At 51.9% G+C, this 23,437-nt stretch overlaps 1 long non-coding RNA gene across 2 annotated transcripts; it reads right to left on the reverse strand.

Moving 5' to 3' along the window:
* Window positions 1-1,789: 1,789 nt before the first annotated feature.
* On the reverse strand, window positions 1,790-23,163 carry LOC121136068. 2 transcript variants are annotated; one of them, XR_005873179.1, is made up of 4 exons: window positions 22,591-23,163; window positions 13,837-13,873; window positions 6,486-6,606; window positions 1,790-2,174 (listed from the first exon to the last, which is right to left on the reverse strand). It is a non-coding gene; the product is annotated as an uncharacterized LOC121136068 (long non-coding RNA). The 2 variants fall into 2 exon arrangements; XR_005873180.1 differs by lacking the exon at window positions 22,591-23,163 and adding an exon at window positions 13,973-14,198.
* Between the last annotated feature and the right edge of the window lie 274 nt (window positions 23,164-23,437).

Here is a 23,437-nt window from a genome sequence, read left to right on the forward strand (position 1 = left end):
CCCTCTTTCCATACGGCACGGTTCATGGATTCTACCCAGGAAGACACTAATGCCTTTTGGGAACACCCTGGGCCCATGGCTAGCTCAAAGGTCTAGGCTCAGATGAGGTAGGAAAATGGCCTCAACGATAATATCCACACTGTGCTCTAACCACACACCACGCTCTTCTTCAAATTTCCCGCCCCTTGGAGGGGATGGAGGAAGAGACTGGAGGTCAGGGCGCATTGCTTGACTGAGACCTCATCTTGGATTAGAACCTATTTCCTGGAAAAAGCTTCATTCAGACACAATAGAAAGAGCCTGAGTACCAGCTTCCAGCTCTCTGCTAACCTGCTGTGTGACCTCAGGTGACAGGTTTGCCCTCACTGAACCCTCAGTCAGAGGTCTGTGCTGGGAATCCCACTGGCTCCTGGCTGCCTTTAGCCTCGCACATAGTAGGTGCTCCATGGAGGCTGGAGCCCCCTTCCCAGGGTTTCCCTGTCTGGGGTGATTATCTCCATGGAATCCACGCTGTGAAAATAAACATGAACTCAAGTGGCCCCAGTCTCCGTGGCAGCCAAAGGGAAGCTGGGTCCCCAGCCCATGTCTGTTGTAGACAAGAACAAACGTTTCCCTGTAAGCTTGACTCCCCCCATTCGCTTCAGCAGCCAGCTGGAATGGGGGTGGGGCAGGGGGACAGGCCCAAAGCAGTGAGCTCAGCTGTCAGTCAAGCCCAAGCGTCCCTCCCTCCCCTCCCCCTCCCTCCTTCTCCCCTCCCTCCCCTCCCCCTCCTCTCCCCCTCCCTCCCTCCCCCTCCCCTCCCTCCCCCTCCCTCCCCCTCCCCCTCCCTCCTTCCCCCCTCCCTGTCCCATCTCAGCACCCAGACAGGTAACTGTCCTTCAGGGTTCAGCTGGCTCTAGTGGAGGGTTTGAGAAGGCTCCGTGGCAGCTGCTGGCATGGGTATTGTCACAGACGTTATGGTGTCTTTCGCCTTCACGTTGGCCCCCTGCTCAGAGCTCCCGGAGCTGGTGGGGAATGGGGCACCCGGAAGGACACGTCAAACTCACACAGCTTGTTGTCTGAGAGGAATGAATTCAAATTCCGAGTCTGCCGTGACTACGAGGTGTTGGGAGTGTGTGGGCTCCCGAGCCCTGTCCCGCCTCTGTCATGCGTGGGCTGTGGGGCAGGGGCTGTGACACTCCGAGTCGGCACGGTGCTCCTGGCCAGTGGAGTCATTAGAATTAGGGGGTGGGGGCAGACGTGAGGCATGGTGAGGTGAGCAGCCCGGGTATGGTAGGAAGGGTGGCGGCCCTCAGGCTCTTCCTGGGAGTAACAGTGAGGAGCAGAGGGGCCTGGACTCCTCGCGGCTGCCGAGTGACAGGGACACAGACCTGCTGAGGAGAAGAAGAAGAAAGGGCCCAGCCTTCCCTGTGACCCTAGTAACCCTGCTAGGGGACCCCACACACAAGCAAACGTAAGCCGAAGGGGTGGTTGTACCTTCCCCTCAAGCCACCGGAGTGAAGGGAGTCCACGGGAGGAGGGGCTCTGCAGGGGCAGGGACAGCAGCCAGGCCCCAGGCTGTGCTTTGTTCCACACGAGGGGCCATGGTGGTGAGCTGTGCAGAGTGAACCAGGGGAGCGCCCAACGGCAAAGCGACTGAGAACTCAACACCCCCTTCAGAGGGCTCTGTTCATGTTGGTCCACAGGTAGGAACTAGGAAAGCAACTGGTTTTCTTTTTTTTTTTTAATTAATTTATTTTTTATGTATACAGTGTTCTGTCTGCACGTATCCCTGCAAGTCAGAAGAGGGCGCCAGATCTCATTATGGATGGTTGTGAGCCACCATGTGGTTGCTGGGAATTGAACTCAGGACCTCTGGAAGAGCAGCCAGTGCTCTTAACCTCTGAGCCATCTCTCCAGCCCTCAACTGGTTTTCTTATTTCACCCTTCAGTTTTGCAGTTTTACTAAAGTTAACAATTAGCTTGCTTGTTTGGCGTGTTGGTTTGAGACAGTGTCTTATTTAGCCCATGCTGGCCTTGAATTCATTGTGTAGCAGAGGATGACCTTGAGCTCCTGGTTCCCCTGTGCATTTCCCAAGCTTCGAGCTCACCGATGGGCATGCTAGGCCTGGATCCTCACCTCTGTAAGTCTCCTGGTGGGTTACATTGATTTTCCACTCAGTCGGTTATGTCATCTACAAATGAACACAAAGGTACTTTTTAAAATATGTAATCGTTTATTTACTGTGTATGTGTCTGTCTCTGCGCATACGTGTGTGAGCTCACATGCCACCATGCAGGTCCTAAGTACAAATGCATGTCACCAGGCTTGGCGGCAACTGCCTTTAAACACTGAGCGATTTGCTGGCACTGTAGTGGGTTTTTTTTTCTTTCTTTCAAAATAAAACAGCAACCAAGACAAGCCTGTGGGAAAGACAGTCCCCCCAGAACCTCAGAGGCAGACTGCTGCAGCGTACTGTCCTTGGAGTTCCGATCACACCCCCTCCCCTGCTGGCCATCATAGGTCCGTGACATTAGGACTGAGAGGGTGCCCGATGTGGTCTGGGAATGGAAACCATGGGGCTGGCCTGTCTCTCCCTGTGGGTGGAGCCACTCAGACATTTCAATATTCAAATCACAGTAGCTTTTCTTTATTTTTTCTTATGTTTATTTATTTATTTGTGGGGGGGCATGCATGTTTCTCATTGTACATGTGGAGTCAGAAGACAACTTGTGGGAGTCTGTTCTCTCCTTCCGTCATGTGGGCTCCAGAGCTCCAACACCTGTCCTCCAGCTCGACAGAAATCCGTTTAACCCACCAATTCGTCTTACCATCCCTTTGTCCTTTTTTCAGCTGTGTGTGTGTGTGTGTGCGTTTTATGTGTTTAGTGGGTGTGTACCTGTTCGTATGTACAAGTGTGCATACAGGTCCATGTGCACATGTGTGCATATTTGGAAGCCAGATGCCCACACTGAGTCTACTTCTCCATGGCTCTCTATTTTTTTTTTTTTTTTGGTTTTACGAGACAGGGTTTCTCTGTATTGTTTTGGAGGCTATCGGTCCAGCCCAGCCTTGAACTCACAGAGATCCGCCTGCCTCTGCCTCCCGAGTGCTGGGATTAAAGGTGTGCGCCACCACCGCCCTGCTGGCTCTCTATTTTTTGAGACCAAGTCTCTCATCGAACTTGAAGCGTGTGGTGGTGCGTACTGGGGAGGTGGAGGCAGGAAGATCAGAAGCCATAGTCATCCTAGGCTACACAGGACCCTGCTCCATAACAGTGTAGGTCAGCCAATGGCTACCTGATGCAGAAAATGCCATTTGTACAAAATAACTAAGTGCATCTAAATATCCAACAAAAACTTGCCTCATGGCTACCATCTTCATGATGTTTTGGTTTTCTTTTAATTTTTAAAGTTATTTGTGGGGGCAGACATGCATATCACTCTGTGTGTGTGTGTGTGTGTAGAGCTCAGAGGACAACTTACAGGAGTCAATTCTTTCCTTCTGCCATGTGGGTTCCAGAAATTGAACTCAGGTCCTTGACATTGACAGCAAGCTCCTTTACCTGCTGAGCCATCTCACTAGCCAGCACGTTTGATTTATGACACTGTGATTTCATTTTCACACACACACACACAAACACATTTATGTAAATCTACTCTTAAAAGCTGTGATTTTTAACATGTCCATTTTCCGATTTATTTAATCTTTATTTAGACTCATAAACACAGCAAAAGCTTTATGTTGTCTTGGTGGAGTTTTACAGCATTTCAGACATATGTACTGGAGGTTGGGTGTGTCTAATCTAAGAATCTGAACTCTGAAATGCTTCAAGATCCAAAGCTTGGGGCTGGGAAGATACTTAATGGGTGAGATGCCTTCCACCAGAGCATGCGGTGGGGGAGGGTATCGGAGGACAACTGTAGACTCAGATCTCTGCATTCACCTTCCTGTGGGTCCCAGGGATCAAACTTGGTCGCTAGGTGTGTGTTATAAATGCCTTTACCTTCGGAGGTATCCCTATGCAGCCTTCATGTTTTGTAAGTCGTGACGGTCAGAGTCCAACCAGACAGAATACTCACCTGAAACCCGTTTAGGCAAAGAAAGCCTGAGAGCTTTAGTGGAAGCCCTCCAGGGTGTTTCTCCTGACTTCACCTCCTGGGGGCAGCTGCATTCTCAGACAACCAACCCTGCTCAGGAGCCAGGTGACCCTGAAGCAGCTGTGTCCAACACTGCAAAGTCATGGTAAAAATGTGCTTCAAGCAAACGTCTGGAGTGTCACTCTGTAAGCTGTCTCAGGCCTCTGACCGTCGAGGCCACTCTCCATGCCACAGTGATGGATTCGTTTTAATTGGCTTAAACCTGGCTCACACGGTCTACCCAGGGAGAGGATGAAGTTGGGGTGATGGATGTGGGATGACCCACAGAACAAGCTGCACCCCACAGTTATGAGTAGGGCAGAAGCCAGGATCCAAAGTCTAGAGACAGGAGGATGGGAACCTGCCCTGCTGAGCCCTGAAGACCACGAACTTACTGACTGTCTGCTATTGCTCACCCAGCGACACACGCACTGTTCTGACTGTTTGAAGCAAGATGTAATGGTGGATTCCCATTAATGACAGTGGGGGTGGGGTGAGGCTCGATCCCAGGAGTGCATGCTTAGGACCCTGGCTTCCACCCCACTGCTACATAAAGCAGACAGGAGTGCTTGTCTGTAGTCCCAGAACATGGGTGGTGGAGGCAGGAGGATCAGGAGTCCCAAGTCATCCTAGACTACATAGAGAGTGTGAGGCCAGTCTGGACTACATCAGACCCCGCAGATAAAAAATTTTTAGTTTGGTTTTGGTTTTCTTAAGACAGATCTGTGTAGACCTGGTTGTCCCAGAACTCACTCTATAACTCTATAGACCAGGCTAGGCTTGAACTTAGAAATCCTCCTGCCTTCAGAGATCTACCTGCCTCTACCACCTAGGGGCTAGGATTAAATTCATGCACCGCTTTAAAACAAAGCAAAACAAAAAACTTTTTTTTTTGGTTTTACAAGACAGTGTTTCTCTGTATTGTTTTGGAGGCTGTTGGTCCAGCCTGGCCTCAAACTCACAGAGATCCGCCTGCCTCTGCCTCCGGAGTGCTTGGATTAAAGGCATGTGCCACCACTGCCCAGCTAACAAAAAATCTTTTAAAGGGGGAGATGAAGTTGTTTAGGCTGTGGCGGGTCACACACCATGCCTGATATACCCTGGCCAGTGCTTCCAGCCCAAAGATAGGTGGCTGTCACACGGCCATTCCCTAAGGTCCGGATTATCTTTCTACCAAGACAAAATGATGACAGCAGTGCTGCTTAGAGAATAATAAGAAGAGCTAGTTACAGCTCGGTGATAGGGGATGCTCACGCCTTTAATCCCAGCACTCAAGAGGCAGGTGGACCTCTGTGAGTTGAGACCAAGACCAGTCTGCAGAATGAGTTCCAGGACAGCCAGGGCTACACAGAGAAACCCTGTCTCAAAAAATAAAAATTTCAAAATAAACCAATTTTTTTGAAAGAATGTCTATTTATTGGTAGCTTATGAAGCAATCCAGAGCTGAGCTCCCGGGCCTCTCCCTGACCAGGGAATGGATACCGCTCACACCCTGTGCTACTGAAGTTAAAAACCAAGGTCACAGAACCAACTCAGTGTGTGGTGCTGAGGGCGAGAGTCCTAAAGGCCTGTGTGCTACTAACACTCTCTGCAGCCAAGAAGGACCCAGAACTGTAGAAAGTCAATGTGCTGGGACAGAGCACCCAGTGGGAAAGGGACCGAGGCGGGCAGGTGCCTCCGGATACTGTCCTTGCTGCATTTCCCCGGCATCCACGGGAAAGGTTACACAACCAGCCGAGAAACCGTGTGCAGCCTCCCAGCCCGCTAGATAATCATCTTCCTGCGACTGCAGCCTTCGTCTCCACTTGATAATTATTTTATGTGGTAAAGGATGACATCACTATGAAAATAAATCCAAGCCCTAAGTAGATGGTGAGGCTTTAAGGGATGTTCAGGGAGGAAAATTGTCATGATGGACTGTTATCGGCAATTTCCTGAAAATGCAAACAACACTGTGTATACATGCATAAATGTATGTACATACGCATACATATATAGGCATACATTTATAAAAGGCTGTCTTTATACAGGGCCAACCACAGATGTAAACTGATACCCTGGTTATTTTTATTATCTCATTTACTGCACTTTCCAAGTAGTCATTACTGAAGTACATTATATTTATAATTTAAAGGTTTTTTTTTCAATTCTGTACCAAAGTTTCTCAGTTCAAGAAGCTGAAGACGTCTGTAATGACCACAAACTTTTGTTTTTCTTTTCCTTTTTCATTCAACAAACTTACATTGATTTCTTCCTGCACTGTTCAGGATGCCTGGAAGGGTTCCTGGTGCCATGGGCAGACAGACAGACAGTCTTAAGTTACAATCAGGGGAAAGTGAGGTATGGCTGGCCCCACTTAACATTACCTCTGTGAGAACAGGACCCTGCCTCTGAGCCTGAGTGCCCAGGGTGGGATCTGGAACAAGGCTAGGCACTCAAGTGCCCGCACTTAGGACCACGTCCCAGGATGGATGACAGCTTCCTGTCCTGTAAAAGATGGGAGGGACACCTTTGCATGGGGTTGCATGAGGTCTCACACACAGAGCATCCATTTTATAATGTCCGGGAGTGTCCTGGACTGTCAACAGGGGGCAGGGATGGCTGGTGTCAGACAGGGTGACCTTGAGGGTGGGTGAAGCCTGACTTTACTTGAAAATCAAACACATTTTATGTACCATAAAGTCACCAAATATTAGTTATTTGAAAGGAAATTCCAAATATTAAAAATGAAATGAGGAGGAGGAGAAGGAGGAGGAGGAGGAGAAGGAGAAGAAGAAGAAGAAGAAGAAGAAGAAGAAGAAGAAGAAGAAGAAGAAGAAGAAGAAGAAGAAGAAGAAGAAGAAGAAGAAGAAGAAGAAGAAGAAGAAGCTAGCTTGTGTTGAGTTGGTGACCCTAGTCCCAGTCACTCCCAAGTGTGATAATCTTGACTGCACATCAGTCACTAAGATGTCCCCTGAAGGCAAAGAAAAACAAACACATAAACAGCCTGAAAAAAGTCTAATTGTATTGGTGCATCTGAAATTCATGGTAGCAGGGCATGCAGGCTCACATCTGTAACCCTAGCACTTCTGAGGCTGAGGCAGAAGGATTGCTGTGAGTTTTAGACCAGCCTGGGTTGCACAGTATATGGGTTGGAATGTGGCTCAGTTGGTGAGCCTTCTGCCTAGCATGCACCAAGCTCTTGGTCCCACCCCAGCACCACAGAAACCTGTGTGGTGACACTTGCCTGTAACCCCAGAGCTCCGGAAGTGGAGGCGGGAGGATCAGGGATTCAGGGATGTTCCTAGCTACATACGGTTGGAGACACCTGGGCTGCAAGAGAGTCTAACTTAAAACAAAGCAAAAAACCACTATACAGTCCAGAATCTAAGTTAGAAATATTAATATGAACTCGTGGTTTAAAAAAACCTTATTTTTAGCAGTTTTGGTATGTAGAAAATCTGTGCACAGTACAGAGTTTCTGTACACCCTGCACCGTTTTGCTGTAATTTCTAAGCTAACATCAAGGCATCCCAGCTAAAGTTCTGCCCTATCAGTGTCCTCTTCCTGTTGGGCATTCTGTGGTCTTTGACAAATGTGTGACATTAGTCCACAGCTACACACTTACAGGCATAGAAAGAGGTAGCAGTAACAATTGATAACGAAATGGAAACGTTATGGACCGGGCGCGTAGCTCAGTTGGTACCATGCTTGCCTAGCACACACAAAACCCTGAGTCTGAACCCTAACAGTGCACAAGAACAGGCGTGGTGGCCTATGCCTGCAATCTCTGCCGCTGGGAAGTAAAGGCAGGCTGGGCGGTGGTGGCGCACGCCTTTAATCCCAGCACTCGGGAGGCAGAGGCAGGCGGATCTCTGTGAGTTCGAGGCCAGCCTGGTCTACAGAGCTAGTTCCAGGACAGCCTCCAAAGCAATACAGATAAACCCTGTCTCGAAAAACCAAAAAAAAAAAAAAAAAGAAAGAAAGAAAAGTAAACACAGAAGACTCAAGGTCATCCTGGACCACACAGGAGGGTCAAGCCTGAGGCCCTGTCTCGAAACAATAAAAAATAAGTAAGTGAAGCAGGCTAAGGAGATAGCTCTGTCAGGGATGGCATGAGCACTTGAGTTTGATATACAGAACCGACATGGGGGAGGGGAGGCCTTTTAACGCCCACACTGAAAATGGAAACTAGCCTTGCACAATTGGTGAGCACCTGTAAGGAATCTTGACTCAAAGATTAGGTGGAGGGACCAATGACATGGTTCAGCAAGCCAAGGTGAGTGCCACACAGCAGGGTCCTTCCTTGGAACACAGGTAGAGATAGACGGAAACCAGTTTCACGAGGTTGTTCTCTGATCTCTGTCTGAGGCACGCACTCCGATGCACACAGGCACCCACTGAATCGATCGATCGGTAATAAAGTGGAGAGCATTCAGGAAGACATCTAATGCCAGCCTCTGATCTCTAGACACACTCGTATACCAACCCACCCCCTACCAATAAGTCATCTAGTTTGTAGGTAAATAAATAACAGTTTAAAACAATTGTCAAGCTGGGGGCTGGAGAGATGGCTCAATGGTTAAGAGCACTGGCTGCTCTTCCAAAGGACCCAGGTCCAATTCCCAGCACCCACCTGGCAGCTCACAAATTGTGCGTAACTCCAAGATCTGACAGGCTCACATGGACATACATGCAGGCAGAACACCAAAGCACATAAAATAATAATAAATAAAAATTTTTTAAAAATCATCAAACTGAAAAAAATGCAAGCACTTGCAACACTCCAAGCGTTCATGTGATGACCGAGATGGTAAGTAACAGACAGGTCACACATACAGCAGGGACACACTGGAAAGGGCCGACTCACACCCCAGGACGGACAAGATGGGAAAACTGGACATTTTATCCGGGTGCTTTTAGTGAAGTACAACAGGGGGGCTTTTCCACTGATATGTGTAGACCGATATTGACCACAGAAAACCAAAAACTGGGAGGTATACCTTAGACAGAGTGACTGATCGCCACAGTGCCAAACCCTCTGTGCTCCGCTGAGAAGTGTACACTTTCCCAACACCCATCTTTCTACTGTCTCCATAGTTTTGCCCCTTTCAGGGTGCCATGTAATTAGAATCAGGCAGATGGGCTTCCCTCATATAGCAATATGCATTTGAGGGCAAACACCTAAGTAATATTCCATTGAATGGACATACATACCACAGTCTGCTAATCCATTCTCCTAGAGAACATCTGGGTTACTTCCAAGATTTGGCATTCATGACTCACTCTGTATTTTTTTTTGATGGGGTGTATTTCCAACTTGTCCACTGGAAATACCCAGAAATAATGGCCAATCCAATAGCAAAGCATGTTGCTTAAATCTAGATTGTAGTCTCTAAGCATGATTCCTGCAGAGACCGGGGCTCCTTAACAATGATTCAGATGAGTAGCAGCAAGTTGATGAGGCCCATTCGGAGCATCCTGATCTTCTAGGACATAAAGTGGCCTCCAGAGCCTTCTGGGCACAGGCTTCCGGGGTCAACCCAAAGAGGACCCCTCTGGTCAAAGGAAAGAATGGGACATGGAGGACATGGATAGGAGTTCCAGGGGATTGCAGCACATTACACCCCTGTAGTCACAAGGATAGTAGAGAAATAACCCCTGGGCCAGTGAGACGGTTCAGCAGGTGGAGGACTTGCCTGACCACCCATCTGAGTTCACACCCCATAGCCCACCTGTGTACTGAGGCGTGTGCGTATACAGGCATAGGTGCACTAAATAAATAAATAAGTGTAAAGATATTTTTAAGGTAACTCCAGCCTGAGTGTGTGGTTCCGCAGCACAGACAGCACTTGCCTAGCAAGCCTAAGACCCTGGTTTCCACCCCCAGGACTGAAAACAAAACTAAAAGCGGGTCTGGGGGTGTGGCTCAGTTACTGCGAGCTTGCTTAGCAAGCTCAAAGCCCTGGGTTCGATCCCCAGCATGGCATAAAGCAGACACAGTGGTCGCACCTGTAGCATCAGTTAGTGCTTAGGCAGGAGAACAGGGAGTTCAAGGTCATTCTTGACTACATAGGGTGTTCCAGACCAGCTGGGATACACGACATTTTGTCTAAGGAGAGAGGGAGGGAGGGAGGGAGGGAGGGAGGGAGGGAGGGAGGGAGGGAGGGAGGGAGGGAGGGAGGGAGCCATGATTTGAGAAACAGTAAGGGCCAAAGCTGACAGCATAGTGATCACACCTGTATTGCCCTCATTAGGGAGGTTGAGTCAGTAGGGCTGTAATGAGTCCAAGACCAGCCTGGATATCTTTGCATGACTATTTCAAAATAAGATTTCAAAGGTAAAAAACAAAACAAAACAAAAAAGAACAGGATCTGAGGGTGTGGCTGAGGAGTGGAGTCCTTGCCCAGCATGTCAAGGCTCCGAGTTCAATTCCTAGTGTTAAAAAAATAATGGTCAAGAGTCAAGCCCTCAGTGCCTCTCTTGCCGTTCTGAAGGAGATCTTATGGTACTCGGTGTAGCTAAAGAGTTGCTAAGGAGACCCTGCCATCCTCAAAGATCCCAGCTAAGAGACAAGAAGGAAGCTGGCCACAGAAAAGCGTCCTTCTGCAAGCCCTGATACAGCAACGAACCTAGGTGAACACCAGTGATCACTAACTACACACACACACACACACACACACACACACACACACACACACACACACACAGAGGCCAGGAGTCTCAATCTCCCGAGAGGCAGACTGCCAAAAATTGAACCTGAATCTGATCTAATTACAGGAATTACAGAGGACAGAGGAACGTGTTTAAGGGCCCCACAGGGATACAGGCAGCGGACTCCAGACCTGAGTAATGCTGAAGGACAATGGCAAGGGCTGGGAGCCGAGCAGGCAGAGAGGGGAGCCAGACACAGCTTCAGAGACCTGGACACGGCTTGCGGGCTTCTCTGTAACGGGCAAGCATAAGACTGTCCAGGGTCGGCAACGCTGACGTGATAGGTTTGGGTGATAAACTTTCCAGATTGTGACAGGTAATTCCAATTATCAGCTTGATTGGATTAGCAAACACGGGGGCACTGGTGGCACACAGCACTAGGGGTGTCTGTGACCGTGCACCCACAGAGGACTAGGTGAGGAGAGGAGACCCGCCCTGAGGATGAGTGTCACCATCCCGGGGGCTGAGGTCCCAGACTCAATAAAAAGGGGGGGAGGAGAAATCCATGTGAACACTATCCCTCCCTCTCTCCACTTCCTGAGCTCCCGCTGCCTCCATCTCCGGCCACCAAGCTTTCTCTCCCCACCACAATGGCCGGTGCCCTTAAACTGTGAAGAAGTTAACTTTCTTTCCTTACATTGCCTCGTCTGGTATTTGGTCACCCCAGCAGAAAACTAGGTGGTGCAATGGGATTAGCACAATTTTAAAGGGGGAGGAGGCTTCAATCCCCAGGATCCACATGATGGATGGAGACAGCCAGTTCCCACAAATTATCCCCTACCTCTACATGTATACCATGGTAAATAGGCACCCTATACACAGAGAGAGAGAGAGAGAGAGAGAGAGAGAGAGAGAGAGAGAGAGAGAGAGAGAGGGAGGGAGGGAGGGAGGGAGGGAGGGAGGGAGGGAGAGATCAATGAATGTAATACTTTTTTCAAAGGTTCCCTTTCTTGAGCTGTTGAGATGACTCAGTGTTAAGAGTACTTACTGCTGTTGCAGAAGACCTGGGTTCGATTCCCAGCCCCACATAACAGGTCACAGCTGTTTGTAACTCCACTTCCAGGGAATCTGACGCCCTCTTCTGGCCTTCATGAGCACTGCACACACGTGATGCACTTAGCACGCAGTGACAAAACACTCATTGTCATAAAAAATAAGTTTAAAGAATCTCTTTCCTTTAGAGACATATACCAAATTGAGTGTGTTGGCATCCCCGCTGCCCCCTGTGATTCTAGCACTTAGGAGGCTGGCACAGGAGGATTGCTATAAGTTTGAGACCAGGCTATCTGGTGAGCTCAAGGCCAGCCTGGGATACCTAGAGAGCCCAATCTCAAGAATATTTTTTCACATACCCCAACAACTGTGCTTGATACATAGTAGAGTTTAGAAATAATAAAATAAAGAAATGTTGGTTTCTGGATGGACCAGTGAGATGGCTCCGAGGTAAAGGCGCTTTCCACGTGAGCCCAGTTTGATCTGTGCAACCCACATGCAGGTGAAAGGGGAGAATTGGCTCCACAAGGCCTCCTCTGACCTCCGCAGGAACACTCACATGTATGCATCATGCCTATGTAGACATGCAAACACTCACATGTATGCATCATGCCTATGTAGACATGCAAACGATAGGGGCGTGTGTAAATTCTTAAGGAATCCACTGGCAATGTGAAGGGGGCTGGGAATCCAGCTTTAGTGGTACAGTGTTTACCTAGCACTCATGAGGCCCCAAGTTGGATCTACACAAAAATAAATTAATAATTTTAAATCCATTGGAATCAGAAATTTTGAGTAGGATAAAATGAAACAGGATTGCCTGTGAATTGCAATAGCTGAACCTAGGGAATGGGCATGCTATTCTATTTTTATATACATTTGAAATTTTTCGTAATACAAAAGAAGCTGCTGGGTGTGGCAATACATGTCTTATTCCCAGCAGTTAAGAGGCTGAGGCAGGAGGATTGCTGAAACTTTAAGGCCAGCCTAGGCTACGTAATGAGCACCAGGCCAGCCAGGGCTGTAAGTCAAACTCTGTCTACAAACAAATAAACAAAAAGTTTACCAAAAATAAAAGGTTGGGGGACCAGGCATGGTGATGTGCACCTTTAATCCCAGCACTCAGGAGGCAGAGGCAGGAGGATCCCTGTGAATTCAAGGCCAGCCTGGTCTACATTTCAAGCTCCAGGATAGCTGGAGCAGAAAAGCAGAAACCCTGTCTCAAAAACAAAAACAAAAACAAACAGTGCTCCATGTGGTGGTGCACACATTTAGTCCCAGCACTCAGAGGCAGAGGCAGGAGGGTCTCTGAGTTTGAGGCCAACGTGGTCTACAAAGCAAGTTCCAGGCCAGCCAGAGCTATATACAGAAACCCTGTCTTGAAAAACAGGGTTTCTGTATATAGAATCAATCAATCAATAAAAGCTTAGAAAATTACTTGTTCATAACAAAAGCAGAGCCCTCTGGTATTACCCATGCTCTTGTCATTGTTTGGTATGAAGCTGCTACGGGGTACTTCCCTTCCAGATGCCCCTGCTTTTAGAGTATCTGTAGTAGGTTTGCTTTAGGAGGCTCCACACACGTGGCACCCATCCCTGTGCCAGCCAGGCTTCCTCCTGGGAGAGAAGAGACTGCCAGCCACCAAGAGGAGGAAGCCCAGCCCAGCAGCCAACAATGGCAGGCACCAGATTGGGGCAGTGAACCACCTACCAAGGGGGGCTTCCTCACAGGCAAGTGCGGTGCTGAGAACCCCACAGAAGACACGGGTCCTCAGTGTGATGCAGAAAGTATGAGCCCAGGCTCTGAGAGACACAGGTTCAAATCTCAGGTCTTCTAGCTACTGTCTGTGGGATGTAGGCATGTGCCTTCCCATGCCTGAGCCTCAGTTTCCCCATTGTTGACTAGCGGTGAGATTGACAACACTATTCAGAGTTGACCTTAGAGTAGATTGTGACAGGGCAACATTTGGAGTTTTGTACTGTTTCTGATCATCTGCCAAATGACCAAAATATACAGTACCCATCCACTCACCATTCCTTCCCCCATCGCTCCTGGGTTTCTCTTGAAGCTGTAAAGGAATAGAGAGGGTGAGGGAAGAAGACATATACCCTACTTACACAATGAAGGAGAGACAAGGACAGTGAAAACACAGCCAACGTAGTCTGACCTGTCAGAATGTGAAGGAAAGCTTCCGGGAGGAGGTGACATTTACAGGGACACACAAGAAATGCATGGGAGTCAGCTGAAAACAGGACGGAGTCCAGCCATACAGGCTGAGGGAGCAGCCAGGCCAAGTCTCAGGGGCTGAAATAAAGCCAAGAGTCTTGGCAAGGTGAGCCTTGCAGAGCGCGGAGGGGAGGGAGGCAGAGACCAGGCCGGTGAGGGGCCGTCAGAAGGTTTCTGGACTTGGAGGCTTGTCCCGGGTTTAGAAGAGGCTGACTTGCCAAGCTGTTCCAGGGAGGAGAACTCTGCTGGGCATATTGTGTGGGCTGGAGCAGAGGTGGGGCGAGTATGCACCAATGGAATCTGCTGGCTCTTCCACACCACTGTGGAACAGTTACAAGGCTTTCTAGATCTCAGCAAGCTCAAAGACACTTCAGACAGGCACACACACACACACACACACACACACACACACACACACACACACACTGAATGCTGCTTGGTACCCAATGGCATCGGCGTGCAGGCTGTGACCTTGGGCAAGGCACTTCACCCTGAGAGCCTCACCTTCCTGGTGGGTTCACTGGGCAAGCGTGACAGCTGCTCACAGGGTCACTGTAGGCTTCTGAGAGGTCACTGAGGTCGGGAGCCACCCGCAGTGCTTAAAAGCAAGAACAGCACCAGACACAGCCTCAACTGTGGGGACAGACAGACACAGCCTCAACTGTGGGGACAGACACAGCCTCAACTGTGGGGACAGACAGACACAGCCTCAACTGTGGGGACAGACAGACACTGCTGAGCCTTCTGCATCATGTTCTCACAGGAGCCCCTCCTTCTGCGGAGGGTCCAGCAGGGGTTGCTTGGGGGCCGCATTCCAGAAAGAGCAGCTCTGTGTAACATGAAACCCTGACTCTGGACACATAACCTCTATGGGAAATTGGAGGATAAGGCCTGTTCTGCAACCTGCCCAGCCCCCTTGCACACAAAGGGGATATTGAAACCCAGTGCCTGGTCACTTGGCCAGAGAGATTGTCCTAAGCAACACACTTGACCGTGGCATGGCCGTTGAAACCGTTCCTGGCTCTCAAGTGCAAGCCTACACTCCTCACCGTGACCTACAGGGCCTCGAAGTCAGCTCCTCCCCAACGGTAACCCAGAGCCTGGCTGTGATCAGCCACAAGGCGTCCGCCCGTGGCTCTGGTGCCTTTCTGCCTCAGGGACTTTGCACAGCCCTTGGCTCCTCTACTAGGAGGAGCTGACACTCTGAATTGTTACAGATCCTAAAGGCCACAGAGGGGCTGAGGGTGGACAGTAGTTTGGATGGCAGAATCCTGTAAAAAAACAAAACAAAAAAAAAAACCCAGGCAGGTGGCTGGGCAGTGATGACGCTCGCCTTTAATCCCAGCACTTGGGAGGCAGAGGCGGGCGGGATCTCTGTGAGTTCAAGGCCAGCCTGGTCTACAGAGCAAGTTCCAGGACAGCCTCCAAAGTCCCAGAGAAACCCTGTCTCAGGATAAAGGGAAAAAAAAAGGGGAGGGGGGCAGGTGGCCTGGAATCCCAGCACTCAGGAGACAGAAACAGGGATTCCTTGTGGCAAAATGGCTAGCAGAGCCAGACTCCACAACTCCAGGCTCAGCATGAGACCCAGCCTCAGGAGACACAGTGAAGAGTAGTTAAGACCTCCGCGTCAGCTTCGGCCAGTGTGCGCACGCACACACATAGATATGCATTCCTGTGTACATACGTCCACATACATACAAACAAAATGTCCACACAGAGCTCGTCAAACTCCCCAACAGCAAGGCGAAGTAGTGAAGTCACTCTTGCTTTCCAAACAAGAAAACTCAAGGCCAGAACAACCAAGGGTTTCTACTCAGCCCCCCCCCGCAGCCCCCCCAGACTCTAAAATCTTAGGGCTGTACTTCAAGCACAGCAGGACAGCAAGAGTGGATCAGATAAGAGAGTCAAGGACAAGATGTGTTCATGACCAGGCCCGGCAGGGATGAGCAGAGCCTTGATGCAGCTGCAGCCCAGGGCAGGCTCTGAAACTGCTGGGCTGAGGCGAGACCCTGTTCATCTCTGCGCCTCAGTTTCCTCATCTGTGAGGTGGGGCTGAAAAACTGACTTCCATTCCGAATGAGGTGCTGGCCTGCTGGGTGAGTAGCACGATGCCCCCCCTCTGGTGACACACAGCATCTAGGGAAACTGGGTCAGTCCGGACCAAACCAGCTCTGTCAGACTTGTACTACCCAGAGCTAGGCAGCTGGGGCCTGGGAAACCAACCTGCCCTGTTTGCTGTTTGGGGTTTTCTGTTTCCCGTCGTTTCCTTTGGAAAAAGTCCAGCTTCCTCCCTGCTGGAAGAGCACTGTTCACGCCTGGGCCCGGATGCCCAGGGGAGCCATGTGGAGAGGTGACAAGAGCCTGGGGTTTGGAGTTTGGCCAACTGGGGTTTGAGTCCAGGGTCTGACCCTTTCAAGGCTGTGTGACCTCACACAAGTGACTTCATCCCTCTGAGGTGCTGTCTTCCTCAGAGGGTGCTAGATGTGGAGAGAGGGACTGAAACAAGAGAAGGTTGTGGATGCCTTTCTCCAGTGCTCAGGGTGGTTCTTGGGGGGGATTCCAGGCTTATAGCAGGATTACCCACACAAATGCCTCTGACAGAGTGTGGGAACCCAAAGGGAGTTTTGAATGGGTGGACAAGACATGTGATATGAGTGGATCAAACTCCAGAATACCAGCCCCCTGAGAGGGTGAGAGCCCCAAATCTCCCCCGATCATCCAGCAGAGGGAACCAACTTCTCCTGCAAAACCTCACAATTAAGTACAGGAAGGAAAACATGCTGTGTGATACCATTTAGATAAAGTTCAAACACAGCCAGAAAGAAGGTAGAGCCCAGGGAGAGCAAGCCGGTGAAGGCAGGCAGTGCTTTTGGGAAACCAGAGGCATCCTTGGTCTTAATCTAGGATTAGTGTCATGGGAGTGTCCCCTTTATAATTTCACGCTTTGTACACATTTCTATATGCACATTATAGTTCAATAAAAGTTCTATAATCAGTTCAAAGCAAACACATCGAGGCTGCAGGGCTGGGAGGAGAGAATGCTGGCATGGAATCTATGGAAAAGGGTACCTTCCAACTGTGCTTAAAAGTCCTGTCAAGGGCTGGAGAGATGGCTCAGAGGTTAAGAGCACTGACTGCTCTTCCAGAGGTCCTGAGTTCAATTCCCAGCAACCACATGGTGGCTCACAACCATCTACAGTTCAATCTGGTACCCTATTCCAGTATGTAGGTAGAACACTGTATATGTAATAAAGAAATAAAATCTTTAAAAAAAAAAGTCCTGTCAAGAAGGGCAGGACTCTAGCTTCCCTCCCTGCATAGCCTGGAGCTTTTTCCGAAGAGGACTGGCCAGTCAGCATGCCTCTCTGACCAGTATCTTCTCTCAGGCAGATCTACTGAGCTCACACAGGCAACAATGTTAACTCCTCAGACTCACCCTTTGCCATACTACCCAGCCAGGAGTGAAGACTGGGTGACACCGCCTTGTTCTGTTTCCAAAAAGGCCTTTCCAAAAACTAGCAAGTCACCAAGCTTGTCACTCAACCCTGATCACCCCATGGATCGGATCACACCCAATGGCTTCAGGCTCCACCGGCAGGTTCTCTGGGGCCCTGGGCAGGCCTCACTATCAGCAAGCTTCGAATTGCAAATTGGCAGGTCAGCAGTGGACCAGACCAGGCCACGCCCTCTGCTTGATGGATGTGGAGGTCCTGGCTTTTTTTATTTGCTGGTGCCTTGCCCTTTTCTCTTGCAAGGCCAACACACAGTGCACACATCTCCTTCGTCACACGGAGCAAGTGGCAGAGCCAAACAACCGCACATCATCAGATGCATTTATTTGCACAGACACTCATAAAAACTTTACTAGACACCAAATAATTACAGGAAGGGGCCAACCTCCAATTCGGCGGAGCCGCGGCGTTTTGAAGTGGATTTAAGATAGAGATCAAATAGGAGAGGCACCCGCCCTGGCTCACACCCACCCCCCCTTCACAAACCGTAGACCCTCAGGGTGGAGACCAATGAATTCCCTGGCTTTTGTGAATTTGTGTCCAATTCTGTGAGTTATTCTTGAGATCTTAATGAGGCTTTTATGGCTCCAAACACAGTCTTTTACCTTCTCTTTGTTCTGGCTCTTGTCCTGGGTTGGGGAGACCCTCGTTCTTAAAGACTGTATGCTGACAACCATCCATTTGGCAAGAAATGCAGAGATTCCTAAGGAAGATGCTTGGTGAAAGCAAACAAAACACGTGCATACACATCCCAATCCCTAAGAGGGGTTTCTGTGAAATGGGCTAAAAGATAAAATCCCAGAGCTCTTACTGTGAGTACTAGCTGCTCTCAGCCCCAGGTTTCATGACAAAATGAGTGGAGAAGGCTGAGCTGTCTGCTGGATGCCCAGGCTGGATGCCCAGCCAGACCTGTGGCCAGCACCTCAATTCCACCTGCCCCAGAGGGAAGGAAGACACTAGACAGGACAGCATTTGAGACAAGTCTGTTTTCCCTCGGGCTCTAAAGGAAGAAGAGGAGGAGGAGGAGGAGGAGGAGGAGGAGGAGGAGGAGGAGGAGAGTCCCCTGTGTCTACGCCACCTCCCATACAATTATACATCAAATAGTAAGTCTAGAGCCCAACAGTGAGCAGGGCTCACCGAGAGCATGTCCACATCACCCTCCCAGCAACCCTGTAAAATCGATGCCTTTTTTATGTCCATTGCTCAGATAGGGAAATTGGGGTAGAGGTGCAAGTCTCCCACCCTGTTTCCTAACCAGACCTTGCCATTCTGCGTCCTTAATCATTGCCTGGCCGGCGGAAGACCTGAGCTCTGGGTCACCCAGTCCTGGAGCCCTTCCCGAGGGCTGCCAGCAGCCTTTGGATCTGGGAGAGCCCGATTTCCTAACAGTCGGGACTAATGGCCAGGGTTGGTGGAAGGCTGAGGGTGTTGGCTGCGAATGCTCCTCTCTGGCTGTGGTACACACTGGTCACCGGCAAGTCCCCCAGCAACCCTCCCTCATCAGCCTCAAAAGCCCCCAGTGGAGAAAGAGAAAGCACCCCAGAGGTCCCTTCCCAGTCTCTCCTCTCTGGAGAACCTCCTAGTAGGCTTCCACCAGCACAGGAAGACCTCAGACGCCTTTCCCTAGGTGGTGGGAAGTGACTGTCCCATCCTTTGAGCCGTGTGTCCTGGTTTAAGTCCATCTGGGATGCTCAAAGATGTGCCTGGTGGCTCGGGAGTTGAAAACTGCCCGCCTTCGGCCTCTGCTGAGCCTTGGGCCCGCCTGGGCTCCACTTCCGGAGTCTGCGGCATCTTCAGCGGAGCAGCTCCGGATCCTGGACCATGGCTTGGGGCAGCTTTGATTCAGCGCGACCGAGTATCGTGGATCTTGAGGCTCCATTAGCCTGAGAGGGCAGCGTGGGGTGAGCCTAGGCTTCATGACCCCGGCTCCTGTGACAGAGCAAAAAGGCCGGTGCGGGATGTTTCTCATAGTCTCCTTAATGGTGCGCCCAAGGCTGCGCCTGACGCTCATCCTTGCTGGGATCTAAGACTGTGGCTGTGTTTCTAAACCTGGAGGGTCCTCTCTCTCTCCCCAACTCTGGTCAGAAACATGAAACGGTTGGGGTTTCACTGGTGTAGCCCTAACCACCTCCACCCCCACGCCCTGCGCGCGCGCTCGTACGAGGCGGGTCGCTACGGAAAAGGTTTGTGAGGTCCTAAACGAGAAGAGCCAGGAGCCTCGGGACAGGACTCAGGAGCTGCGCGCCTCTGGGAATAGGAAGAGCCCAGATCCCGTTTGTTTCTTGCAAGCTCAGCGGTGCTGGCAGCCTGCCTCCTCCGTCTTTGCCCAGGTGGAAACAGTCCTGAGCGGATTCTGTCGCAGACGTCTGAGGCAGCAAGCATCCCGCGTTGGACGGCGGCGGCGCGCAGTGGGGGGAGTGGGGAGTCTTGATCGGCCGGCTGCCTGCCGCCGGCCTTGTGAGTCTCAGAGCCGCTGGGGACAACGGCTCGGTACAGGAGCGAAGGCTGAGATCCCGCGGAGCCAGGAATCACTTGAGGCCGGCAGAGAGACATGAGCTCCGAGACTAGGCCGGTGTCCTTGTCCAGTCGTATTATTCTTCCGAAGAGTCAGAGGCTGGGAGGTCAAGAACCCTAAGGATGCTTCGGAGACACGCGGACGACTGCGCGCAGCTATGTGAGAAGGACCAGTGACAGTCAACTCTGGTTGATGGAGCGAGGACAAAGAACAAGGACCAAGGCCTACAGGTCGGGGGAGAATGGATGGGAGGAGAGAGGTGTGGACGAGGGACCAAGGTTGTGGGCACACAGCATCCTCGACCAGACTAGAGACGGAAGCCACCCAAGGAGCCATGGACAGTTCTGGCAGCCCGCCCCAGGCCGGCCCCCAAACGGAGTTGTGGCTTGGACAGGGGCAGGGGCACAGGGAGAGAGGTCAGTAACCTCTTCTCCAAATGGGGGCTACAGGTGTGCCCTCGGCGTTGAGACCTGGCTTCGAGCATTGCAAAACGCTCAGCAAACACAGTCAAAGACCCAGACACTGTCCTAGACGCTAGTCACAGAGTCAGGGAAACCTCAGAGGCCAGGCCACAGGGGCCTCCATTCAGCCAAAGAGAAGAGAGCGATGGAGTAGAAAGGACCAGACAACAGGGAGCGTGGGGAAAGGGCAGCACCAGGGTGGGGGTGGAACACTGCGCGGAGAGTTAAAGGTCCGGGTGAGTCTTTAGGTCTTGACACAGAGAAGATACTTGCAGCCTTAAGTCTGAGATGGCAAAGGTCCGGGCCAGGAACTAGAGCTTTTGCCTGCGGGTAGTGTGCCCAGCAGTGACTGCAAGGATACACTGTGGCCAGCAGAGGGCAGAGTGCACCCGATCCGCCCGATCCGCCCGCCGGCCCCGCGCGCCTCTCGGCTTTGTACGCCTTACCCGCCCGGCTTCTTCCCGCAGCTATGCGCCGGGCCCAGATATCCAGAGAAGGCAGCCCAGACCCAGGCCTAGGCCCAACCTCGGAGCTCAAGGCCTAAGATTTCCCACATTGGGCAAAGACAAGAGTACTAAGGGTGTGTGAAGAAAACTCTACATCCACATACCCATGCTCCTGGACACAGACACACAAAGGCGCCGAGAAATAGACAGAACACAAAGCCACAACACAAAACCTCTGGGCGACAAAAAAAAAAACAATTCAGGAACTTGGGGTCAAACGGAAACACGAAGGTAACTCGGAGACATATATTTAGAGAAAAATCTACCAAACACACTACGGGGGCCGAGACACACACAAAGGCATCCTCATAGTGACACAGACACAAGGACACATACAAAGACGTGCAAAAGCATGACACAGAAGCACGGGAAGGTCTGCAGATGTGCACAGAACGCGCAGACACTCGCAGCCTGGAAAGACACAAGGCCACACAAACACAAAATTGTTTGTGCTCAGGGACACGGGTGCACACGTACTCAATAGCATCAGAGTCGGGAGCGCCGATACGCACAGACACACTCGGATACCCACCGACGCACAGGCAGGTACTGGGGTGGGGCGGTGACCGCTAATCCTCCACAAAGCCGGGCCCCTCCGGGGGGCCCCCCCGAAGCACAGGGGGCCACTTCTGACCAAGCCTCCCGCAGGCTCCAAATCCGATCCGCCCTCTTGCCTCAAGCGGGGTCAGGGGACCCGCCCTCCGTGCCCTCCACCCCCGCTCGGCTCCGCGCCGCTGCTCCACTCCCGGAGGGGCCAGGGCCGCCCAGCAAAGGCTCACGGGGGCAGCCAGCTCCTGCCCTGGGGCCGCACCATCCCTCCTGCTATTCCAAGACGAAACACGCTCGCGGGAGTGGTGGGGCCGAAGGTGCCCAGTTCCCTGACGCGACGTCTTCTAGTTTCCTCCCGGGGGTGCCAGGAGGGATGCACACGGAGTCTCCAGCTGCGTGCTTCTGGCCTTGCTCTGCCCGGTGTGGAGACCCGCTTTGCCCAGGCTGGCCAGTGCTCCGTCTCGACCCCTGTCCAGGCCCCTTGACCACAGTGAGAGGGCACCTATTCAAGAAGTCACCCCGATTTCCTTGGAGCGGCCGTACCCGCGCGGTCCCTAGCCTCCATCCCTAGATCTTGGGGGCACCGTTTCTTACCTGCAGCTCATACTCCATGCCCTCGGAAGCTCAACCTTCTCCCACTGGCCCCGCCGGCGACCAAGACCCCCTTTCCAGTCCTGTTGATCCCCTTACACTCTCCTGTCCTCAACTCTGGCCTGACTGTCCTCGCCCACTCAACGTCTCCCATTCAGGATCTGGGGGCCCCTTCAGCTCACTCTCCTGCCCTGTTTCTGCCAGGCCAAGGTTTTTAGGACTCTTCATTCAAACTGCAGCCCTTCCGCCTCCGTCCCTAGGCCAGTGCTCTCTCTGGCGAGTCCAGGGCCAGCAGTTCTCGGCATTTGATGTACTCCATCCCTGGGTCCCGAGAGCCATCCCTCTCTGCATACCGAGCTGTCTGATGCAGGCGCTGCCTCACGGGGGGTGGGGTGGGGGACACCAACTCAGACCCTGCGACCTACCTTCGCCGACAAGTCTGGGTTTCGGTGCAGCTGTTCCCGCCTGGCGCAGTCCCCTGGAAGAGTCTCTGCGCTCCCCGCCGTCCGGACAGTCTGGCCTCACTCGGGGCCACTCCTCTCAGAGCTGGAGCTTTTTTTTTTTTTACAAAAATATTAATAATAAAAAAGGCAAGAAAGAAAAAAAAAGAAAGCCTGATTTCCCAAACTCCCAAATCAATTTTTCAAGAGGGGTGGGGCGCAGGGTTTGTTTCGATGGCTACCCAAACTTCTGCTAAGGATGGGCAGAATGGCTGGCTGGGGCCGGGGCGCGGTGCGGGGTGCAGGCCGGGGGCTCGGGGATCCCTCCCGCGGGGAGGGGGGGGCGGCGACGGCACTATTTGACGTGGAGCAGCCGGCTCATCCCGGCGCAGTGATACGAGGCGCACCAATGAGTTCAAATGTCAGGAAGTTTGAGGAGGGGTGAAGCGGCTCCCGGCCGGAGTATCCCTCCGCCACCAACCCCAGCTCTAAACCGAGAGGCTCCTTGGGCGCACCATGGCACTGGAGTAGTGCGGGGAGCGCGCCCGGAGCCCCGCGGCCCGCTGCGCCCCGCCCGGGACCCCGCTGCGCCTCCCGCACCCCCCAGCCCGCGGGGCCGCCCCTGCACCCCCGCCCCCTCCCCCGTCCGCCGCCGCCGCCGCCTCCTCCTCTCGGCGTCTCCGCGTGCCGCCAGCCGCAGCAGCCGGGACCCGGGACTGACAAGCAGGTGACAGGCGAGCTGCGGGCGCGCGTGGCTGCGAGTGGCCCGGAGAGCGCGGCGCGCGGGGCTGCCAGCCGCCCGGGCCCGCCCGCACGACGCCGGGGCCCGGGG

Source organism: Mesocricetus auratus, unplaced genomic scaffold (genome assembly GCF_017639785.1).
Source record: "Mesocricetus auratus isolate SY011 unplaced genomic scaffold, BCM_Maur_2.0 Super-Scaffold_100047, whole genome shotgun sequence".
NCBI classification, from domain to species: domain Eukaryota; kingdom Metazoa; phylum Chordata; class Mammalia; order Rodentia; family Cricetidae; genus Mesocricetus; species Mesocricetus auratus.